Source organism: Frieseomelitta varia, unplaced genomic scaffold (genome assembly GCF_011392965.1).
Source record: "Frieseomelitta varia isolate USP_RPSP 00005682 unplaced genomic scaffold, Fvar_1.2 scaffold_277, whole genome shotgun sequence".
NCBI classification, from domain to species: domain Eukaryota; kingdom Metazoa; phylum Arthropoda; class Insecta; order Hymenoptera; family Apidae; genus Frieseomelitta; species Frieseomelitta varia.
Window position 1 is genome coordinate 1,183,088 of NW_025110009.1, and position 25,965 is coordinate 1,209,052.

The 25,965-nt window shown below is 32.9% G+C and overlaps 2 protein-coding genes across 4 annotated transcripts in view; one reads left to right on the top strand and one right to left on the bottom strand.

Annotated features, from left to right (window-relative positions):
* Positions 1-25,965, top strand: part of LOC122529085 — a 295,075-nt gene that overhangs the window by 206,956 nt on the left and 62,154 nt on the right. The gene's annotated exons all lie outside the window — the stretch shown is intronic.
* LOC122529082 (doublesex- and mab-3-related transcription factor 1) overlaps positions 1-25,965 on the bottom strand; it is a 94,860-nt gene that overhangs the window by 21,327 nt on the left and 47,568 nt on the right. For all 3 annotated transcript variants that reach the window (XM_043654866.1, XM_043654868.1, XM_043654869.1), the window contains one exon: positions 2,489-2,759. The gene's annotated coding sequence lies outside the window, so the exon portion shown is untranslated. The remainder of the gene's footprint in view (positions 1-2,488; positions 2,760-25,965) is intronic.

Consider the following 25,965-nt stretch of genomic DNA (forward strand, 5'->3'; position numbering starts at 1 on the left):
TCAATGTCATATATAAACGAGACGAGGTTGACCCGTCGTAGCTCCCTGTGAAATCTTTTCGGTGAAATAAAGTTGTTAAAGCTTTCGAGCTTGGCCACCGTCCAGGAATACTCTAGTGGACGTGATTCACCGTTTCTATGGCGAACACAACTTTCTCATGATACTTTTTGCTATTTCACAGTAGCACAATCTAAAACTGAATTAATAACTTTTTCACATCCGACAATTGAAAAATATTTCTGCCTGCGTTTCTCTCGAAGTGAACAGAGTTGAATCAAGCTCCACTTTCAATAAAAACAAAAGTGGATAAGACAATCATATCTATATAATATATAATTATACTATATATAATATCTATAATTATACTTACACATAATAAAGCATACGCTCTGCTTTTGACGATGACACAAGATTTGGATTAATGTAAGAATTACTGAATAAACTGCGGACACTCATGTAGATTCGCGTATTCAAAAATTTAATTAAAAACCTCATAGAGTCAAACTTAGTTCAATATTCGCAATTAAGAGTATTATACCTGTACCGTTAGTATTGTATTTATACTTTCAAATTTCCCATAAATGCACAAATGCTCGCAATTTAATCAGTAACTGATACGCTCCCACCCCATCTCGTGCACCATGAACATTCCTGCGATATGCATTCATGAAAGAAGAACGATCAACGAAGAATCCCAGGAAAGTGGGGATGATTACCCAAAGAAGGGTAGCCAAGAACACTCGTAAATTTGATTCTTTATTGTGTTGTCATCGTTAAAAGCGAGACCGCATCAGTAGGTTCCCGCGTATGGCAGAGGTTCATTTAGAGCGGTCGCTTTGATGAAGTTGGTCACGGATCAGGAATCGTGCCAGCCCGAAAATCTTTCGCTACAAACGAACACGATCCAGACATGCACGATTTCCTCAGGGTCCGGTTTTATTTCATTCTTTTCACGATCGTTTTACCTCGGGTCTTGATAAAATCCGATTACGCGACGCTATTTTCGTTGAATTTAAACAAGAAACAGAATCCGAAAAAAAGTTCGATTTCCTTTTTGTGGTGTATTAATTTAACTCTGTATTAAATGCAGTTAGCAATTGAATTCCGTGCGTGTGTGTAATTTTATCGTTATTTCATTATTTTCTTATTATTATTACATTCAATTTTGTTAACGTATCAATTATTATACACCGTATTATTGTACTTTACTACCAGCGTTGAATTATTTATTCAAGATAATTATTACTTCGAATTATTTAAATTGAAAAATATTTGATTAACCTTACAACCTTCTCGAAAATAGTTGAAATTGTGCAGAGGGAGAGATTTTTCTTGTGTTGTTTCTTTGTGTTTTGATGAAATATCTTATTTTCAATAAATTTTTAACGCATCTCAATATAACAAAATCTTAAATTTTAAAAAATAATATATATAGCTTCACGTTATGGAAATATTCACGTTAAATCAAGAACTTTCTCTATTTCTGATATTAAAAAAAAGGTTTATGATTTTTGTCTTAAGTCTTAAACGCATCAAGTATAATGTACAAACTAGACTATAATATTCTAGATAGAATAGAATTTATCGAAATTCAAAAGATGTAATGAAACAAAATTAAATTAAAGGAACACGTGAGGGAGTTTTATAGACGATCGTGAAAATTGTTAGTTGAAAGTTAGTAAGTTCTATATACGATTGAACGTAAAATCAGGAAGAAGAAGCAGAAAGAAACGGAAGAAGGAAACATAAAGGGACCGAGAAATACTTTGCTGGTCTAAGCGATGCAGTCTGACTGGCTCTCGAATGAAAGGGCAGTTTAGAATCGGTTTTATGTGTGCCGGATTTGCGATTATGACTTTGACTTCGAACGTTCCAAACGAAAGAGGGGTATTAGAGAGAATAAAGTAAGAGCAAGACGAACAACGTTTTACATTCTAATAAAAAAAAAAAAAACTAATCCCGCTTCAGGTTTCCGCCGGAAATTCGTATTACTTTCATTCTTTAGGTTCTGCCACCGTTTGACAACCCTCTCCGACGATGATTTCATCGATGCAATTTATTTAAGATTTTCAATTCAGTTGCAATACACATATATATTTCATTTCCAAATGAAAAGATTATCGATATAACCATGACAATTGCGTTCTACGGCAATTAATAAACTTTCAGAAAATATAATATATTTGTGAAAGATGCAACGAGTATTCATATAAAAAATACTTTACTGTCTCGTAATTAAATTTTAAAAATTTTAAAATTTTAAATTTTACACAAAAATAAGGAAATATCTAATACAGAGTGATGCGTAAATGGACAATGTAGTACTGTGTACATACGTATAAAATAAGGAATATATCGCTACGTTATTTAGTAACCAAAACAAATTTCCATTCAAATTCCAGTTTTTTTTCCTTTCCTCTTTTGAAAAATATAAAATATGAACATTTCCTGTCTAGATGTTGAAGTTAAATCGGACGGGGAAACTCACCGAGGCTACGTAGAATGTTGTGGAGGACCATCTGGGCTGGACGGTATTCTAGTACCTGGTATATGAGCATTCTCAGGCTGCAAAAACGGCCTGTAGTGGACAGGATTCGGAGGTGGTACAACCCCTATGTAGGGCACATGACCCTCGTAAGTTGGCGGTCCTGTTGGCAGTCCCGTGGGTGCAGCGCATGCCGCGGTGCAACGATACGGTCGACTAGGTTGAGTCATTCTCACCGTCTTCAAGAAGTGCATATTCCGAATTTCGTTGCTGGCTGTTAAAAAAAAGAAAGAAAGAAAACACCAATATTAAACCCTATATGATAATTATTTAATCCTACTATACTTTCTGGACTATTTTTAATCGCAAACATATTACGAAAAAAATAGTAGGAAAAATATGAATAAATAATCGGTAATATTTGTTTTGCGACGAAGTTTCCTTTCTTTTTATTAAATAATAAAATTGCATTTGTTCGTTTTGGAACGAGTGTGAAATTAAGGTTACTTTAAATTCATAGCAAGATTAAAGAGAAAGTAGAAGCGATACCAAGTTACGTAGAAATTATGTAATGTATAATTTCATGAATATGTTTATTGGACAATAATAATACTTTTAGAGTTATTGTTAAAAAAAAAAACAATCATTAATCTGATTAATAATCTAAAAATTATTATCAACAAATCTACTACTTAATAAGAATATAGTAAAATATTTAATAAGAATATAGTAAAAATTACTAACTAAACATAATAAAATTAATAATAAGAATATAGTAAAAATTACTAATTAAACATAAATTTATTTTACTTCCGTACAACTTTGTACTTATTTTTTATTTCCTTTATACACTAGATAATTTTAATAAAAATTATTTCCACTTTTTTCAAAGGTAGAAAGTAATTTTATAGCCAATAAAACATTTGATATTGTTTAATGCAACAGTTTAATTTTATTGATACGTTTTAGCAAAACCTCGATTTTGAGAGGAGATAGTTGTTCTTATGTAACTTTCTCATTGACATTATAAATTATATACTAATAGCAAATACTACTATACTACATAAAGTAACCAAATCATAACGATGTATGACAATCTTTCTCTGTTCAGCGATACGTATCCTTGCGTTTCCTTCCACTTAACCTCTCGTTATCATCATTTACTTCATCTATAATTATAAATGTAATGGAAAGTACGTAATAAATTTCATTCGATGGCCAATGAGGCTCGTAATAAGGAAGAGTTACTTTGCCCAAATATGGAGGGAAAAGAGTGTCTTTATTTCCTGATATTTACTAGGCAGCTGTGCAAAATTCCAATAGAATGCAATATTTTAAAAGAATAACCAATATATTCATTGCAAGATAAAATATTAGTGGTTACTGTATTAATTATGTTTAAAATATTTGCCCAACGGTTTACTAACTTCTACGTCTTACTTTTATTCAACTTACACAACTGGCAACTTAAAATTTACGAAGCAATTTATATTGATTGTCAAATTTATTCCTGAAGCAAAGAAATACTCTGTATCCCACATTCTACACTTTGTAACTTGTTTCCTAGGTTCCTAATGACTATGGCCATTTTCTACACTTTATATGTTCAGGATGAGAAAATAATGTTCACAATAAATCACATCTCGCAAAGTTGAAGAAATTACAGACTCACAGTCAGATCCACAGTCTACTAGATTTCTAAACACCTCTCACAATCGAATTAAAATCTTATTCTCTAACATAACGAAGAATAATCTAAAGAGCTAAAAAAATAAATAGCTAATAATAAATAAAAAGTACGAAGTACCAATGCCATTTTCTCCGTGTCCATCATTCTCCGAGCACCAAACACGTCGACTGAGTGAAAATCCTTCAACAATTCTGTTACTCGAATATCAAACAGGCGATCGATGTTGTCACATGTGCTATGCGTGTGCCTGCACGTGTTGCCGATAAAATGGCCAAAACAATGAGGGAACGAAATCGACGTGAAAACGGGTGGGAGGAACGTTCATCAGTCCGCTTTTCATAAATCAAGCTGTTCTCCGGACAATGGAATTTAGGCAAGGAGAGACGATCCGAAAGGGGATTCTAAGAACGGAGCACCCTGAATTCAGACGAGTTATAGCCAATAGGAATTCACCCATTCATGCATCAAGATGGCCGAACCCTCGAGGCGTGGTTTTCACAACGGGCAACATACACAGAGAAGGACCTTTGGAGGACCCTGTATCACCCTACGGTGGAGGCGCAACACAACCACAATGCCAATTTGCTCTCCCAGTTTTGCGCTCCCATCGTTTAACTGCCGTCATCTCGTTTTAATTGTTGCCACTAGCGCGTCAGCCGTGTTAATTAACACCGTCCTCACGCTTCTACTGTTTGACGGCTCGTTCCGACGTGAGAATCAACGATAAGGGGTAAACGCATCTATGAAGGATCCTTTAGACTTTAGACGAAGTTTCATTTGAACTTGCAACTTGTGACAAAAATTCTTTATGACGCTGGAAAAGACGTTTACAGGCCATTGGCTCGTGCTTTGGTTTTGGTAACAATTTGGTAATTTTCATTACTATTAATTTGACTAATTTACAACTGCCTGATAAATTGTCAGCTATTTACTTGTCGATTATAACAACCTCGTTCCGTGTCTCCAATTTCGTCTGATGGAATTAAAATATTTAATCGATATTCAACACTGATAGATACAAACTATAGTGCACGGTTACCTGATTCTTTTGTTAATGGAACGAACGATTGGACGCGCAATTATTCGCCGCTTTAATCACGCCAGCAGATAGATCGTAACAAGTACCGAGCATTTGCAAAAGATGAAAAACATTGAGCACGATGTGGTCGAATATCGGAGGTGTTTCTTTATTTTGTATTTCTCAAGGTCCTGCGGTTAGCGGTGGACCTCAAGCTTCCTGTCAGATTTCAACATTTCTGGGTGGATTACGATGCTTCGGTGAAATCGATCGAATCAATTCTTTTTGTTGATCATTAAATTTTAGGTTGAGACCCGAAACTCGTGTTAACATCGCCGCGAACGATTTTCTCCCTCTGCTTTTTACTTTGTTACAAAAATTTTTCTCCAAAGGATATTGGCTCTTTACACGGTATAGAGAATTTCGTTGGCTCGATTCTTCGCTTTTTAATTTTACATCGACTGACTTCTATCAAGTTTGTATAACAAATGCAAGAACTAAGATAAACGAATAGTTGGTGAACAGTAAACCAAGCAAAATTTCTAAATATTTCATTTATTTACTGTTGCAATTTCTTTGCAATTTACAGACTTTCGAACGCTTTTCTTTATTTTGAATGTGATTCGTGATCGTCGTAAACCATAAAATCGACATGCAACTGTCATATAGATAGTAAAGTGAAAAAAATCGATTCCAATTATAATTGCACCTGACATGGGTACAGTAATAAGAATTGCAAATATCCATGGTAATTATACTCGGCATATTTATTTATCAAAGACTTCCTCCAAAGCCATTAACCAAAAATATTCTGTTATTTTACTTTGCATTGTAACTGGCTTTACAATATATGCACTTAAGATATTAAATTAAGATACTGGCCGTGCATGTTAACGTGCATTTTACGAGTAAAGAAATTTACACTTCAAATGTATCATCCAGCGTACGATATGTATCTTCGAATCGAAAGAATATAGCGCTCTGTAATTATTGTTTCGAAAAAGATTATTCGTCAACTAACATGGACTAAAATGTAAATTGGAATCCAACCGAGATAGCGTGGCAAATGCAATTGGTATTAAAAATTGTGTGGAATTTATTGCGAAAAGAGAAAGCTGAAAATCTTTGATTATTCATTTCACAAATCCATTTATAATCATTAACTCTGGCAATAAATGCGTTCCACTTATTCTATCTTTTTCTTTTTCTTTTTCTTTTTTTTTTTTTTAATAACTCAAATTATACTTTATCATCCATTACGTTCGGTGGTCACTCTAAAAGTGAAGAAAATTGTAAAAATCAGAATAAAAATTAATATCAAAGCACCTGTCATTAATATTACTGTGATTTATGCTTAATGCAAATACATGGCAGAACAATTAACCTTTATGATGTAATACCTCGCGGTATGAACATGAAAAGAACATAAATAATAAATTATTCAAGTAAATAATCACGAAGGGTACATTATAAAATTTATCGTAACAATAAAAATTCTTTCTTAAATTAATTCCATAAATTGTTACTGATTCTGTCGATCATTTTGGGTCCGGCAATGTATTTTTTAACGAGAACAAATAACGTCTGTTCGAATAAAATACGTATAACTGAAGTTTCGTTGGTAAGTATGCATAATTTCTCGTGTCAATTTTAAATAATTTAATAATTTTTATATTAATTTTTATATTAATTTTTCCCTTCACTGCAAGCACGAAGACTGCATTAATTCTAATAGATAATGAGTTTTACACAAATTTCGCAATTGCAGAGAATTTTTTCGTTTGTACAATTTGTACGTATGCACGCTTTTTATTCCAGTTGAATCAAATTGTCGAGCAATTGCAGAAACTTTCACCGACCTTATTATTGCTTCCGTAAACATTGAAACAGAAACGGAATCGAAGTGATACCAACGACATCGTAACTGCGACGTTTGGTCAGAATAATTGATGTCATTAAGTTTTCCCTCGTAAACCCTGTTGTTCTTAATAAGATAATCAATGAATATTAACGCAAATTATATTTGGGACGAAAGTGACATAAATCCAAAAAGTACGTCTTCCAGAAGAAGCAGAAAATCATTTCTGAAGATAATTTCCACACGCCTTAATTCGCAACAATCGTCAAGACACAACTGACGATAAGACATATTTATAAAACTTGTGTTGTCTTTCATGGTCTATATTTTACGGTGATGGAAAATTTTCCAATTTCTTTCCTTTTGCAAAAATTGTTCACCATCGCAATGGTACGAAGCATAAAAGGACAATGTGATTTCTAATTCAATTTTTTTTCTATATCTTAAATACAATTTCACAGGCATTCGCGATAGTACGACAAATTAATATCTCTTTAAAGAGACGTTTTCACCCCTAGAATTGGTTTTCAGCAAAGAAAAGAAACATTGCATTATCATTATCATGGAGAAACTATATTTACGCAAAGTAAATTTTCCAATTTTTTTCAATTTTTCATTTGTCAAACTTCCCTCGTAAGAATAACAAAATTCCATTTCGTCGGTGAAGAGGGTTCAAGATAAAGGTTCGTTTTTCTCTTGCTCGTCCTCTCTTCCCCGTTTCGTGCACCGGTACTTCATTCGATATCGTATGATTTATTCAAAGTTCCAGTCAGCCAGATGAATTCAACTTGAATTCAGCTGGAAAACCGGGCATAAAAACGCTGCTTCACTCGTAAATTATATTTAATAGCGTGGCTTCGCATGCACGGTCGCTGGTTGAATCCGTTCTCTCGGTGTCTCGACTGTCGCGCTCTTATCGTTCGTCATTCGATAATTCATAACATAGTCCTCGAAGAAAAATTATTGATCCGTTCGGTGTTCATGATTCAATGTCGTCAGAAGGAACCGTAATTCTAACACGTGCACTCTAATTACGTGTTAAGGGATGTAGCTCCTTAATATACTTGTCGATCTTCCATCATTTGTCAGTGACATTGTTTGATATTTTTATAATAACATCGTGCAAAAGAAAAAAATTATACATCTACATTTCGAGAACTTTATTTTGCATACTTATTGTTTTCGATAATACACGATCGCAGGAATAATTTATTCCAATTATTAACTCCCAGATCCATCGACGCATCATTGCCAGATTTGTAATTGGATGAAGTAGCTAAAACTAATTAATAGAGGGTCGACAATGAGCGAAATATTCGTGTCTATCTATCTAAATGAAAACTATCATTGAACTTTGAACGAATTTCTGCTGATACGCTCGTTTCACGGATAAAAAAGAGCGTAGAAATATCGCTGAACGCTTTCGAAAATAGGATTCGCAGCTGCTGCCGCGTTTGCCGCGGCTTGCAGTAACTGCCATAACTTCCGGTACCACTAACAATCGCGTGACGTTGCTGAAGTACGTGATTCGTCGTGAACGGTAACACCATTCTAAATATAATGTATCGATAAACGCCGATTTTTCCCCTCTTTCCCTTTGTTCACTTTATTGTTTGTAACTAGCTTACCGGTTATCGTCACGTGCGTCAATCTGTAAAGCCCTAAGAATCACGCGCAGCTACTTCATAATCGAACAACACTCAAACATTTGCTATATAAACTATTTCCACTTGTTCTTAATATTAGAAAATATAACTTTACTCCGACTTTTACGTCTCTTATTTATAAATCACTAGTAATAACGATTAATAAGATGAGGATATTATGTGTCTATTCACTATCTTTGTATCTAAAAGATAAATAAATAAACGAGCAAACAATTTGACTGCTTCAACGCTGGACTCACCAAACTTCAGCGTCAATTGCTGATCAATTTTTTATGAATTTATTTTTTAGTCACATGTGTTATATATATTATTTTTTAAGTAACATGTTATCCGATTGATAGATGTAAACGAAATTGTAAAAAAAAGCATATGCTATAAGTATTGAATCGCGCATGAAAAAGTTAAATATTACAATTGAAATATTATACATTGTGCATATTATCCTTCCCAAGGGAGGAAAAATATCAAGAATAAACAAAAACAGCATGAACGGTTCATTTTTCGAAGGGGTTTTTATCAGTTATTATTAAAACTGAAATACATAATATAATGATCGCAAAAAAAAATCATAAACTACCCTTTTCAGCTTGTTCGTGCAAAGTCACAATAGCAAAGTTGGCTGGAAATGGCTGAAAACTTGTAATATCATTCGAAAGTCTTTTTCAAAGTTGAAGCGGTTCAAATGGCCACTTTACGACAGCGTACCGCCGCCGCACAATACCGACCCCCTTTAGTTTTACATATCGTAAAGTGCGTGCACGAGCTAAAGAATGCATATAAATCGGCTCGCCTACTGTTATGTCTCCGGCGTGCAAAGGCCCGTTTACCATTTTATGACCTTCGGGTCATTTAAGCTTTCTCTCTCCTACATTTCGACACTGTGCTCCTCCGTTCTGCCTCTTTGCCCTTCTTTCGCTACCACGAATCCATCGAGTCTCCTTGTCATCGAGAGCAAAAACAGATTTCAATTGGCCTGTCCCTCGAAATTTTCGAGCTTGTGACAATTTTGTTCGATATACTTTCATTTTGGTACAAGACACTGTGTATGTTCAAAATAATTAAACAGGATATCCTTCAATTATAAGTGTATCACTTTATATTGAAAATGAATATTACATGCTACTGATATTTTTCGAAAAATAAAAAAGAACTCTGCCAAAAGCTATTCTTTTTAACAAACTGGTATTCGCAGAAATACACAAAGAACGCGTAGAAAGAATATATAAGATATGGAGAGTAGAGTGTTTGTTGTAATATAGTAACGAAAACAAATTTCTACCTGAGCCATACTTCTTCGACTGGATATTGCACAAATATCCGCAGATTTATTAATAATCAGTTCCGCTGTTTGTAATTTTCTCAGTTTATTCGTCGTGACACAAATTACTTGCTTTTACAAGTCCATTTATCATAAAGAAAGAGCATGTAAATGCAAGAGGACAGTAACAATATCTTAAAGTTAATCACATCTGTGGGCAATAATTTTAAGAATTCAAAATGAATTTAAGAGCGAATTAATGACAATTAAGTAAAATAAAATTTAATCTTTCCATTCAGCTTTTACATTCGCTTCCTTCATGTTCTTTTCGAAATTCCTGTGTTGCAAACTGCAACAATAAAAGAAAGAAGAGGGGAGGGAGACGTTGAATGGTAATATTCATCCTTGCACGGGCCTTGAACAACTTTAGTTTCAGAAAAGATGGTTCTTTATCTCGACGTATCATACGCCGTTATTGTTCCCTCGAAAACTCATTTTACGACATGACAACGACTTGTTTTTTCGCAATTTACCAAACAACTCGATGCAAGAGAATTTCAATAGCTCGTATGTTTTATGAAAGATAGCAATAGATTGCTGTATGAAGAAATTTCGATGGATCGGCCACGGCCGATCTTCGATTACGGCGAACGCTCAACGACGCGTAACTATAGTCATCCGTTGTATACAACGATTATTCGACGATACTTAACTCACGGCCTAATAACGTACGGTCTCTAATGGTGACCACTGCAATGCAGTTTACTGAGATATCGAAAATCATCGAAAATCGTATCGGTCGTCAGACGAAAATTTCCGGTCAGACAGACCGTACACTTTGTATTCCATGCGAATTTTAAGTCTAAGAGCATCGCAAATCGAAGAGAACGAAATAAATGAATTTATATAATAATACGTATAAATTTGTAATATCGGACAAAATTTTTTGAAACATCGCTCTTGAAATACAAAGCGAAATTTCTATTGGAAATTGTTGCACACGTTTGTGAATTGTAAAAAATTAAATTGTTACATGACGTCACTGTGATTTCATAATTTTGTACAATAACGTACAATAACGTTGACTTTTAAGAATAGATGTAGAACATCAAATTTGGCAGATCATTTGAAAATCCCACGATAAGTTTATTCTTTTTCATTTCTCAACCTTTAACCCATTTGATGGTTAAAAAGAAATATTTTTATAAGAAACGAATAATACATTCAGTTCAGTCATTTATAATGTTACTTGCAATAGCGTAATGAATATTTCTTAAATATTTAAATATCGATGAAAGTAACAAATATCCGACACCGAAAAGATCATTTTGATGTGGAAATAAAGTTAAGACAACATTAAATTCACACAATATGAATTCTTCTGTATAATTTCAGAGTAATTCGAATTAATTAAACCAAATGCTTTCAGCCACTTATAATCCAACTATACGTATCCTACTAGATATGGTTCATTAGCGACATACTAATTTAATTTTACGATCGTTTTATTTAAATATATCACGAGAAATATCAATTATATGTCGTAAGAGGCGCAATACACTTAAACTTGATTATCATTAACATTTTACGACCATGAAGATCAAGAAAAAACTACCACCTAGGACACTTGTAAAGCTATTACCAAATGATCTTAAAACTTCAGCTCGAATCTGTCAACACTGATCAAAAGTGTACGTTCTGTGCATGTTAGATACATAGATTTTCTAATTTCCTTAAAGTATTTCATAGATTTTCTAATTTTCTACAGTATTCTTGAATATTAAAAGTGTTTTGAAGTAGTTTAACGTAGCTATAAAATATGCAGGGATTAATATATAGCAAAATGTATCAGACTAATCGTAAGTATGAAAAATAAGAACGTGTATCGAAACTTCTCGTCGGCACTACAAATTAACAAATTAACAAAAAAAAGGAAAAAGAAATATTTAGTATACGTAAAACTTACAAATGTGAGTAATATAAAAAAAAAAAAACTACAAGGAAAATTTCCTTTAATAGATGAATCAATGGCATTGCGAAAAGGAAAGTTTCCTTTAACAGATGAATCAGTTATAATGAAAAGCAGTAATTAAAATATTTAACATTCAGGAGGGCAAGTGTTTTTCGCCTTTAATTGCAAGCAACGCCATGTACACGTACACACGGCACAATAAAAACCGAAATTAGTTAGTATTCAGTAGACGTGTCGATCATTATCAGTAGGTACGCGTGCATCGCTGGCAGGAATCATTATTTCCTAATACATCGTATAATACATTGTTCACGGCCGGAAGATGGATAAAACACGCGTTACGGGTTTCGCGTACATGCGGCCTAGAAAAGAAAATTATAACGAACCATATGTAGATATCGTTTAATTAGTGCCGATGTTGAAGAATCACCTGATCGAGCAAATAAACAATCGACGTATTGAGAGAAGCGTGCAAGAAATTACGCGCAAACAACAGGAGAAGTCTGCGTGATAAATAGATCGTAAATGTTTATGCATTTTTGGACAATTTAACTTTTGATTGACTCACTGACTTATTTCTTGACTTGACTGAGTCGTTGACTATAACAATTTAGAGCTAAGTTGTGAAACTTTGAATCTCATTGAATGGTACAAATTACTATAACAATTTACAGAATGCAAACACAATATGCAAGAATATATAAAATATTGAAATATATTGAAACAAATTTCAATTTAAATTCTATTTCTTTAATTATACATGAAAAGATAGAAAAAGACAGAAAAAAAGACATGTTAACAAATTTGTAGTTAAATAACGATATATTTCAATAATATCTACAACTTTCCAATTCATACAATAATATTAAGTATCGTTGCTTTGTTAAATGTATAACCATAATGAGTATATGCATCAGTACTACAGTGCATCAGTACTACAGTGCATCAGTACTACAGTGCTTGATACTGAAATACTTGCTGAATAAATGAGGAGCAAATGTTCACGAACAAAAATGGAAGCTATCTATGCACGCTACTTGAGAAAACTTTAAACGATGGAGAAACAGCTTGCTTAATTGGCATCATAAATTTTGATAATGAATTATTCGTATTATAATTATTCTTCTCCTTGTGCAAAACGTTCGACAATGTATGTACCATAATAATAAGCAGAACGTAGAAATTAATATTTAAAGGACAAGAGAAAAAAGAAGAAAAAGAGAAAAATCAATTTGTAAATTGTACATTAAAATGTTTTTTAATATATTTGAAATGATTTAATAAGGAGAGATAGATTGCTCCATTTCTCTTTTAAGAGAATCCTCTTAAAGAGAAATGGTTACGGTTTAGTTGGTACGTCCTATAATTTTACATGATAATAATCGTTAATTAACACAGGAAATTTATAACAAGATAATCGTAGTATAATTATTCAATAAATCAAGCCTTCCTACTTGTGCAAGGGAAATGGATTCTGCTGGAAAGGAGATTCAAAGAGATAAGCACAATTACAGGACATTTTGCACGTTACCAGTCTTTATATCCTCTGAATTGATAGAAACTACTTGCTATAATAGAACGTGCGAATTCATGTTCGATTTAACGTATGGAAATGTTTTGAAACGAAACTTTTTGCAAAATCTTATTTCTAACGATCCATATTAAAAACTGATATGTATTTGATACGATTGGGAAATAGTTAATGCTCTTAAAAATGGAATGTTGAATAAAAACTAAACAAGCAGTCTTTCTATCTGAATATTCAATAGAAAAATTGAAGAGAAATGTTCGGAAATTTATTTGAGAGAATTCTAGATACGTTTTCATTTTCTTTTTATTGAATCTACAATTCTACATATATCTATGTAAATTCTGAATAGAAAATTATAGCTTTTTCAACAAGACATCGTTAGAGTTTGTACGTATGTGAGAAGTAGGCGAGATATATTGAATTTTAACTCTATAACAATCGGTTACTTTCCACAATAATTTTCATTAGAATTTATTACCACTGAAAATCATACGACGTTACAGTCACATCATTGGTATAACATCTTATAGTGTTAATCGTATGAAGTTTTGTATAAATATATTTTTACAAAATTTAGTATTTTTAATTAAATTTACATTCTACAATAAAATTTATCAAATTTCATTTTTACCATAAAATGATTATTACTCTATATTTGTTTTAATTAGTAATATTGATAATTATTTACAAAAATTAAATGCTTCAAAGGCTTATAAAATTAATTTACTTAAACAAAAAAAAAGAATAAGAGACAATGAAAACTTTAATAAAATACTAAACTTATATAAAAATATATCTTTAATAATAAAATACTAGCTTGGCGAGAAATACATTATTCAAAAATTTTTTTCTGACGTTTCGAGCTGCATTAATATTACTCGACACGCATCAAGTATCAAGCAATAATCTCGTGGAAGGGTCTTTAATCAAGTTAATTTGAAAAACATTGATATACCGTACGACAAGAGACTTGTTAATCGTCGAATTTATTATAAGTAGTCCTCAAATAACTTGTTCCAGCGACTAAGAAGTTTCTAGCAAATTTCTATCGAGGGTAAATATATATATAAATATCCCCTCAATTTGTAAAATATAAAAAAATTCTAAGGAAATCGATAATCTCTCCTGAAATCGTGCCTATATAAAATAAGCATAATTTTATTTAAACTCTACGTGCTAAACGATTTAATTACTTGAAAAAATATGTCTATTGTATCCTCGAAAAAAAGGATCTTCAAATATTAAAAATTTAATAAATATAACAACAAGTAGAAAAAAAATCAGGTAAAAGGCGTAACGAAGTTCCTGTATATTTCCATAATATAATGCAATTATTGCTTGTGATATGAGGTTTACGATTTTTTAGCAAAAGAGTCTATTGTTCCGGAAATCACGAGATCGGATGTTGTACAATTTAATAAGCCATGCCGTGTGTAATTACCGGCTATGTCGTGCGGAGTAAATTCTTGCACGCCGCAAGATATAGTGGGAGCCAACCTTAAATTAGTCATTTCTGCACGCGAAGAACAAGCGAAAAGGCGCTCATAAAATGTTGAGATAAATCTTACTTAATCTGTATTAACAAGTAAAATTTTTTGAAAAAAAAAACAAGAATCGAAGGAGAATCGAAAAGAATAAGATTTTACTTCAAACTAAGGTTTATCTTTATGAAATCTTTCGCAAAAAATTTCACTTCATGTCTCAGGACGATATATGTATTTTTGATTAGCATTTCTTTCGTATTACTGCATTGACTTTTTTTAATTAAGAAAAATATAATTGTATATGTAAAATTGTATATCTACACGACAAATACATAAATTTTAGAAAAATTTAAACATGAACCGTAAAAAAAAAGAAGGAACAGTCATTTGTAAATTTCTATCATTGATAAGAACTTATTGGTACAAATTAGTAAACAGATGTCAAGCTGATATAGAATGGTTACATTGTAGCAACTGATACATGGAGCGTTTTATCTTTGCATAATCTCCGCTTTATAACGCAAACTGCGCCGATGCACGCATGCAGACACGAAATGGTGTGTGAATCACGCTACAACTCAGGAATGGATAATATACTGTCTTACAAAGCGCAACGAGCAAAATATACTTAAAAGAATGTTCGCGTCGATATCCGTGACTTGTATTATTATACCGCGAACGTCTATGCAAATCTGTATTTTTGTGAATATTGCTAAGAAAATAGTGTCTAGGATGGTAATTTTTTTCATCTTAAATGATCACAAACGATCACCATACTTTGCTTGTTTTATACATTTTTTCGTACTACGCGCGTCTTGCACTTTTACATGTGAATAAATTCTAGTCCCACCATAAACGAGTTTATCGATAACGTGTTACTTCCTTGTATCAAGCAAATCTGTGTAGCAAAGCAATTTCACATATAGGCCAAGCAAATGTTCTTTTTTGTTGTCTTTCGTTCATTAATCGTCGTTATTCAAACATAGATGTAAATAAAATTCATTCAAGAAACATCCAATGTTTCAAAAAATCACACTAATATAGGAACGAATGTACTAATTCATAATTACAAAAATTACGTTGTTATAACTACTGGGATTCGATTGTGTGATTTATTGAAAATAAAAAAAAAAAAAAACAGTGTGAACAAAGCTTCAAAATAATACCAACAATTAACGTACTTCATCGGCGCAGTTGCACGACAATTGCTTTCAAAATATTTACCTAATATTCAATATTTACCTAATAAAATACTAGCAGCAGTCAATTGAAAACTCCGCGGAAATGACCGAATGATGATCGTGACACTCATTACGTAAGCTCGATCAATCGTATCGTGAAAGGTGCGCACGATTCATAGAGCGACATCGATAAGAACGTCAGATAAAGTATTCGAAACGATTGGACTGTGGGTCGGACGCGACGATTAAATCTTTCTCTCGGGTAAGTGTGCGTGTGCACGCTGCTGTTAGCCGAGCTATCGCGATGCATGCATTCGCGATAAGTGACTGCAACATACATTGTAACGACTAATGTCAAGGAAACTCAACTCGTTTCTTCAATACATAAATGCTATCACGAGGCGTGATCGCCTCGAGGAAATAGTACGCCAGCGATGGGGATGATCACCGTATCGATCACCGCGATCGATATCAGAATGCCCCGTTAACGTATCGATTGATTCTCGTATTTTAACCGAGGATTAATCCTTTGCGATTTACAATTGTGTTTAAATAGTTATTCGGTAGATCTGTGTTCATTTTCATAATGGTTCTGCTAGGATAAAATATTGAACAGAACATTGGATCTACTATTATAGACTAAAATCGATGTCTAGGCATATTGGACCCATGATACAATACTATTCATATAAGATGTACTACTAATTTAATACCACCTGCATATATTCTAACAAATTTGTTGCACGCAGCATTATTTAATTCTTCCAATTTTGAAACTAACAATTCTTTATCTAAAAAAATTTTTATTTATTTCTTTAAAATTATAGTTATTTCTTGCGTGCACATGATAAATTATTGCGTATGCGTAGCTATCATTTTGTATATTTATAGAAAATATAAGAGATCCGAGATGGGTTCTTTCAATGATAAATAAACGTTAAAGGAAAGGAACAAGATTTATAGTGGATTTTGTAAATTCAAGATGTTATTCAAGAGCCCGTTCAAATAAACAGTAAATGTTATTGGAATCCACTCGATAAAGAAGCGAATATTCGGTAAAAGTGTGTGACATTTCTGTGCAAAATTATTAAAGTACAAGTAATTTGAAAAGAAAACTTGTAAAACTTCATTTATCTTTACCATTAATATCGATAAATAACAGATTTTAAATTACATTCTTCCATTACACACTTCTAACAATATTAACAGAGTAATCAATTTTCCTTCTGTGTAACTCGTAAAATTCATTTGTAGAACTTGCTTCGTTACGTTGCAGATTTTTCTCACAATTTCTCATCAAATCGGAAATTTTTAATAATCTAACTTACAAATCTTACTTGTTAAACTTCATTTATTTTATTATTTAATTTGCAACATTTTGTCACGTTATAAAGCGAGAAGCAAGCTTAAAAAAAAAAAAAAAAAAACGAAATTCTCCATCACCTTGTTCAACTCTCGCGCAGCAAGTAGCCATCACTCATGCAATACACCGACGCGACGCGACGATCGTTCATAGTATCCTTTTCTAAAGCGATGCAACATACATATATACGTCTCGTTTTATTACTCGTCTTCGTTCGCTCTTAATCTTCTCGGTTATGTAAGCCTGCGGCAAGCATTGTCAATTCTTAGCCAGATTACGTCTTGTCCGTTCGAAGATTGCCGTTACTATCCAGTTTTCTGCTATTATCTCTTCCTGCAGTCGCTGATTTACTCGAGAAAAATTGTACTGTTGAATGCAAGAAACGCCTCACTGGCAGAAGTCAGTTAAATTTAAAAGCGAATACTTATTGCAAGACTGTTTACGATAAAGTGTAAAATATCCAGTGGAATTGTTGCCAGACGCGATATTAAAAACATTCGTATTTCTTCTGAATTCATTTCACCGGCACAATCTGAGACACGTATTAGCAAACTGTGAATTTTCATGCGTTTAATGAAAAATTTTTAAAGCGCAAAATTGCGCAAATTATACACAGATATAAAGTAATGTGTGAAATACAGTATTTTCAAAATATTTGCTACGTAAAATGATTTTTCACAATTCAAACTTTGTTTATTGTGCCCTAAAAGTACAAATTCGCATAAAAATCCGTAGTCTACGTATTAATACAAATACTTAATATACAATGGTACGAAATAATATATAAGTAAAAAAATAATAATATATAAGAGACCGTTCTTGCACAGTGCATTTATCTTTTTTGCGTATCCGATTTAAAAACGTTAATTCAAGTTTTTCGACGAAAATTATGCTATTTATTCAATAATTAGAATGGCTGGTGCCTGTTCTCACGTGTCATCCTTGTCACATGCGAATTCTCTTTCCTCTAGGCATATAGTTTCACCTGTGCACGTGTTCTTGGCTTTCGACTTCCCTCGACAATGTGTTTCTCGTAAGAAAAATGTGACGCACAGACGTTTTAATTGTACTTCGATTTGAAATTGTAATGTGTAGGTGCATTGAAATACACGTGGAATATTAACGAAGTTTTCCTTCCATCGAAGCAAAGTGATAATTCACCAATGACTTACACGTATCTTTGTAACTTCTGTGTAAATTATGCGTGAAATATGTTTATCGTTTTATATCTTCAATTATTGTTACATCGCACAGTAGACACCTATTTATCCGATAGTTTTAATTGGTCTTTGTTTGAACCAGCTACATTTTTTTCGAAACGATAAATGAAGGAACACCAACGAATGACTGAATGATTGAATGTACAGCCATTGAATTTAACTTTAAAATGAAAAAGTGTTGGGGGATTTTATTCAGGAGTAAGAATTCTCATAGTGTTTCGATGTTTAAAAGTAATTAAAATGTAATAACAAAAATGGGACTATATTTTGCAATTTGAAGAAAAGAATTCTTTGTCCTCGGATAAGAAGAAATTTAAGAGATAAATGATAAAAAAAAAAATTGCATTGCGCATTTTGACAGGAGCACTGAATAAATGTAAGAAGCAGATACTTTAGAATAGATGACTGTACTAATATAATAAAGAGTATAATGTTTAAACATATTTTGACACACAGAAATATAACAAGTCAAATTGATATGCTTTTCTTGTCTTTTGCAATCATTAAAAATTATTTTGGCAAATTCATGACAAAAAAAAAAAAAAAATTATCGTTTCATGAATTCAGTAAATTACGAATGTAAGTTATTTATTAAGCAAATTAATAATAATATGTATATTTCATTGACGATGTCACCAAGTTTTTGCGATTGTTCACTGGTTGCGAAGCAAAATGAAATTCACCACGGATATCGAAAACATCGGCAAGCGGGATTGAACGATCCGGGATTCCGCCAACAGATCGAGAAAAATTCCATCGAGATAGGGAATGATCATCCTGGAGTCGTTGCAGCTTGCATGCTTCATTGCGTACTCATGCTACTGGATCTCGCGTGATCGAGCCATTTGCATTCATAATCGCTTGAATTCTCGGAACAGCGACCGGTAATCAAGCGCCAATCAACACGGGGACTACGACAAGTATAAACAAAGTAGTAAAACGGGTTGGATTTTTCTCTGCGGCTTCGTCGAAAAAAAAAAGGGAAGGGAGGGGGGAAAGGTACGAGAAATTTCGGGGCGGCGCGGATCAAAGTCACCGTGCGTCACCTGCGAAGCAATTCTACCGAATTCCAACGCGCGAATCGCTTCTCCATACGACCGACCGTAATGAACGACTTTGTAATTATAATGTTGATTGCATTAAACTGCCGTATAATCTTTCTGCCCCTTTCTCATGTCCATCTCTCGCTCTCGAGAGCGAGAGAAACAGGCGCCTGATGATTTAATGTAACGATCGGCAGCTTAGATGGAAATTAAGTCGTTCGAGCAGTTTCTTCGGCGAAGTTAAAACGTAACGAGTCGTTTCCATTCAGAGGCGGCATTCTTTCGTTCCTTCTTCTTCTTTCTTTTTTTTTTTTTTTTTTTTTCCAGAGTAACTTTTGATCTTAAGCCTATGAAACGTTCCATCGCGAATTTTATGTTAATGTTTGTTTGCTTTTTATGTCGATGTCAATGTACTAATTTCAGGGTATAATCATCGGACATATGCAGTCCGATGATTATACCCTTCGTCGCAATTCCATTGCAATACTGAGTAAAGCGTAATTTTTGATTAAGGTGAAATTTCTTTCTACGTAAAAATATATTATACAGGATTTTTCATTTTCGAAAAATGTTGGATGCATGCATTCGTTTGGTGCGTCGTAACTAGCTCTTAGAAATAAATTACTTGCACTGTTTTATGAAATAAATAAATTATACAGCACAATATTATTTTCGAGAAACATTTGATGTATGAACATGCATGTGACTTTGTGAATATGTAAGTAATCGTCACTCTGTTTATGATATTTGCCGTATTAAACGACTCGTGACTAAATGAAAATCCAATTAAGAAACGATCTACCTTGCTAATTAGTTCAAAAGAAGGCAGTAAAATGATATGATCTTAAAATACACCTGTGATAGGTAAAGGAAATTGGCATCGTTTGTAATTAACTACTCATTTCGGTATAATTCCATCAAATTTCGAAAATTCTTCAAGTACTTTGAACATTATAATCTAAAGTATAATCTAAAAAAAATATTATTTCCGCACCAACGTCCAATATTTTCAACCAGACAATGAATCCTAACATCTGCTCGTTATTTTCGTGCATTGCATTTACACTCGGAGTCAAAATTAAAATTTTAAGAGATTCGGTCATAACAGATTCATAATACTATTTTCTTTTTTTACTTTTGAAGTTTCAATTGATTATATTTAATCTTCCACTGATATCATTGGGCCTCGTCGGGAATCATAAAAATGTAGGATTAATTTGCTCAAAACTGAAACTTTTCATTCAATCGAATTTTTTTTTATTTCTAATTTCTGTCACGATGGATATGAGATACAAAATAAAGTAAAATATTTTAAATTAGTAATTGACAGCGATTCTTCCTTTTAGTAATTTAATTTAAATTTCTACAGTCACCAACAATATGATTTCAGAATTAAAAATCAGAGTTATAATTACAATACTTTTGTTTCTCAGGAGGAAGTTTCTCGCGGCCAAAAAGTAAAGACTGCAAATTCTTGAGCTAGAGCGTACATTTGCGAGAGCTCAAAACCGGTACGTATACCACCATCGTGACTAAACGAAAATCTAACTGAGAAACGATCCATCATCTCATTGATTAATCCAAGAAGAAAAATGATGCAAATCGTGCTTGTAACGCGAGGTTTTTATACCAATGTAAGGCAATCGCGAGATCGAAGGAACGCCTCGAACAACTGAGTACGAAAACGCAACTGAGTTGCGAAAAAATGAGTACAACATTTCCGAACGATTAAAACAAGGCGTGGCGTTTTTAAGAAGAAAAACAAGACTACCCACCATTCATGGCAGTTCTTTATTTCTTCATATTGTGCGCGGTTCGATGGCATAGTCGTTGTCCTCGAAACGAGAACTGCTTGAACACTTTGTGACAGTCACGATAGTAATGGAACACGTTCGGTGGTATGTTTTTCATTAAACGAGACGCAATATTTCATTTCGCTACCTTAGCCTTTGAATTTGTACGAAAAATTCGAGAAAAATGGCACGTATTAACATTGACAGGGGGCATCAATTATCGCAATATGATGTCAGTTTTGCTTATAACTCTGTTGACAAACTAGTCCAATTACTTGGCAAAGCTTGGAATTTCCTTCTGGCAAGATAGATTGATTATTAACATCGCTATCTCATAATTATTTTAAACTGTACTATTTTTATTCATTCGCACGCGAACGAACACTCTGCAAGATTATTTATTTCTGATTCATTGAAATTTATCATGTATTTGTAGTTTGAAAAATTTTTTCACCTTGATTTTTCACTTTAGTTTTTTTATAGAAATACCAGAAAATAATTTTTAACAGTCACAGCAATAAGTCATACAAATTTATATATTATCCTGCACAGTGTTGAATTTTTCGTTACTAGATTATTCTTCAATATTAATTTCTCACCTACAAGAGAATAATTTGGAAAATCCTAATTAATTTTTAAGACAGATTTGTCTTCATTAGAAATGATGATTTCAATTATGTGTAATGTTATAGTGATTGTTACACTTAGAGAAATAATTAATTACAGACAAAAACATAATAAATATCAGACTGAACAAAGTATATTCTGCTATTAATATTATTAATTAGCTGATTTCATGTTGCATTAAAATTTAGAATTAAGTATTATAAAGTTGACTGTATCATATAAATTCACATTTTCTCACGATGGAAAAAATTCTTCAAAAAAATGTGTTTGTTTTGAAAGCGGTTTTCCAAACGTCGCATATTTCCTTGGATTTGATACAAGATTGAAAATCTCTTCTATTGTTACGGAAATAGTTGCACCAGCTACAAAATACTTGGTAATACTCATCAACCAGAATAGCTTCAAAGAAAAGCTTCTATAACCATAAACAAGCTACTGCATCATTGAACATTTATTATTGTAGAGAGCAAGTGTATTCCAGCTGGTTGAATCTCATACACTAACAAACAATTGTTATGCAAACACTTAGAATTTGTAAGGGTAAAGTTTTATATTGAAGAACGCATTAATAAAATTGTTATCATATGTTCTTTTCTGTTTCTTAGTAAACACATGTTGCACATATGTTTTTTTGAAGATGACACGTTCGATGATGCATTGTAAAGAAGTTATGCAAGGGAAACGAAAATTTCACAGTCAAATTCCTGCAACAGTATATTTATAGAAATATACGAGGCTAGTGAAACTTCATTAGACACCAAAATCGAATCGTTTCAAAAATTATACCTACATCTACATATTTTTTACCATTCATTGTCTCATCGACAAATGTACTACAATTTATTTTACTGTGTCCTACAATAAATGTCTTCAAGTTTATAACAAAAATATATGTGCGAACATATTAAAAAAAAAAAAAAAAAAAAAAAATAGAAGGCGCCGGTACTTTCTCGTCTCATCAGACATTCAAACTGTTGCACGTTTTCCACACAGAGTGCGTGCTTATTAGTTTCTCTTCGTATATCATAAAACGTACCTGGGGCGCGGCAAGTTGCAGCAAGAAAGGTAAGAAAAGGCCAATTGATCTATATCTTCGAGGTGCAGAAATAGCAGCGCGCGAGTAAACGCGCGTAAAAACACGAGAGAAGAGAAACGAAAACGGGCAGTTACGAAACAACATAAAAAATTCTGACAGGGGTAGGAAGACCATTCCCTTGGTATTCGATGAATATCCTTCGTGGTCTTTACATTACAAGCAAGAAACGTCGAACATACTCGAGTGGCGGCATGCAAATTGGCCTGATGTCTCCGTCGAGGATTAATTCACCTCTAAAACGAACAAAAAAACCAACGAGTCCGTGGAACGAATCACGCTAATTTCGATATATGAACACACGATCACAGTCACTTGAAATGATACACCTTCCGGTGGTGTATAATGTTTCTTTTTTTTTTTTTTTTCATTTTAAAAGATTTAGTACGCCTATTAAAGTGTTGACGAATTTAACTCGAGAGTTATTATAATTTTCTAGCGTAAGAAAGAGATCTTAAAAGAAAATTTAAAAAGCAAGTTACAAGGAACGTAGAACAAATGTAAAATATACTTCAGAGTAGATTACCAACGTACTAAATAATATGACATTTAAAAATATTATTTTGACAAAGCAACTTTGACAAAAATATATTGAAGTTATCAAACACGTCAAAAGTCGATGTGTTGTAACTTTCTTTTTTATCCTTTACGATCATGAAACATATGCTGATAATTTCGATAAATGGCAAATCAATGATTAGAAGTAGGTAATGTCGTTTTATGTTATCGTTTTATGAATTCATCGTTATCGTTTGTTATCGTTTTATGAATTCATAGCAAAATTCATACGACTCGTCGATGTGCGTGTCTCTGTATTTCTTTCTTTTTCTCCATTTCGTTTCATCCACGAAGCTTCAATACGCTTATTAAGTTGATTACGTGACCGTGAAAATAATCGCCGGTTAGATAGTTCGTTGCGACTCGGCGTGTAACTATGTACTCAGTGTAGAACATACAACGTCCTAAAATAGAAAAGCGAGCGTCTGAACGCGCGGCTTGCCCGACAGTTGTCAGCGTATCAAACTGCAGCATTCGCGTGTCGTGTGAGTCGCAGATGACATTGCATAAGTGAAAATCCGAGCCGTCGCGAATGCGCGTATTAGACTCACTCAGCGATGGAACTGAGTATATCCCAAATAGTTAGTCTCCAGGCTAATTTCGAGTTTCAAGCTTATTTATTTTCTGAGAAAAAAGGAACAAGGTTTTTCTTTTTCAGCAGTATCTTTGGGAAGAGAGACTTGCATTATTTTTTTCAATTTTAAATATTTCTTAGCTTTTAACTTTTAATTTTGTTCGAAAGATAAAACACGCGAGGATTTTCAAATGGTACATATGTAATTTAGACTTTTTCGAGACATTCCACTTTCCAAAACACGTACGTATGAAATATTTAGAAATCTCACTTTCAAATAAAGCTAAAAGCTAAAAAGCGAAAAAGTTGAGGAGTTAATAGTGAAAATTTCAAGATTAAATTTGAATTTGAAATGAAGTTAATAAAAAAATACATATTGAAAACAGTAAAAAATAATGACAAGAGTTCTGTTTTCTTAAGTATCAAAATACATACAATAGGAAGTCGAATATTTTAAGTAGACAAAACACTACAGGTCTGTGATAAATATACATATTAATTATTAGAAAATATCTGAGTATTATCTAAGTAATCATAGGCTTTTTTCTCAAAAAATTCCTCAATCAACGAGACAGTGAATATTGAACTTGATACTATCGCTAGTTGCATATATTATCTGTGATGTATACGCGAACCGGTTACGAACCAGCAGTGGTCATATGTATACGCTACCCACCTATACACGTAATTAAATTGCTAATACATTTTGATTAAAAATATGTCGTATAACTGATTGACTGATTGACAAGCCGCAGCGATTGCATACGAATTGCACAAGAATTTCTTGCATGTGAGCCACGACTTGCTAATGCGCGAAATCTGATGGTGGAGAAGGATCGAAGACAGGAGAGTTAGACGTACACTGTCAGACAGGCGTACAGTTGCTCACGGAACTATTCAAACACGTGTGAGAATATTTTATGAATTAAAAAATATTTCGGCATTTCACTAACGCTGTACACGTGAGACTCAACTATCTCGATTATATTAATCAAAGCTAAAACAAATCTAAAAAGTGTGATATAGAAATTGGAAGACATTTAATATAAGTAATATAAGTGAGTGTAGAAAGTATTCGTATACTCGATTAGAAGTCATTTTAATGCTTACAATTTCATAAAAAAGCAGTTATACAATTGCAATTTGAAATGAAAATTCTAAAATTTATTCACAAAGGCAAAGTTTTGTTTCATTTATTTGTTTATCCATTTGTTAATAAATAGAGAATTTAAATTTAGACTTTAAATTTAGATTGAATTTATTAGTACGTATATTCTTCTTGCAAGAATATCTCAAATAATTCGACGTTACTATTTTTTTAATTAGAATTACACCGGAAGACAAATCAAATTCCAATTGCAGCTTTTCTAATGAAACACTAAACACAAAATGAAAATTCGAAGGCCCTTAAACAACCTTTCCTCTCTCTCATCTAATGTTAATAATTCTTTCGTCGTAAAACTCTGTTTAATGAATAACGTTTCATTGAAAGCTCATCATGTACTTCGCTCCTCGTTTTTAATACCACCAAGGAGTACCGTCCTCGATCA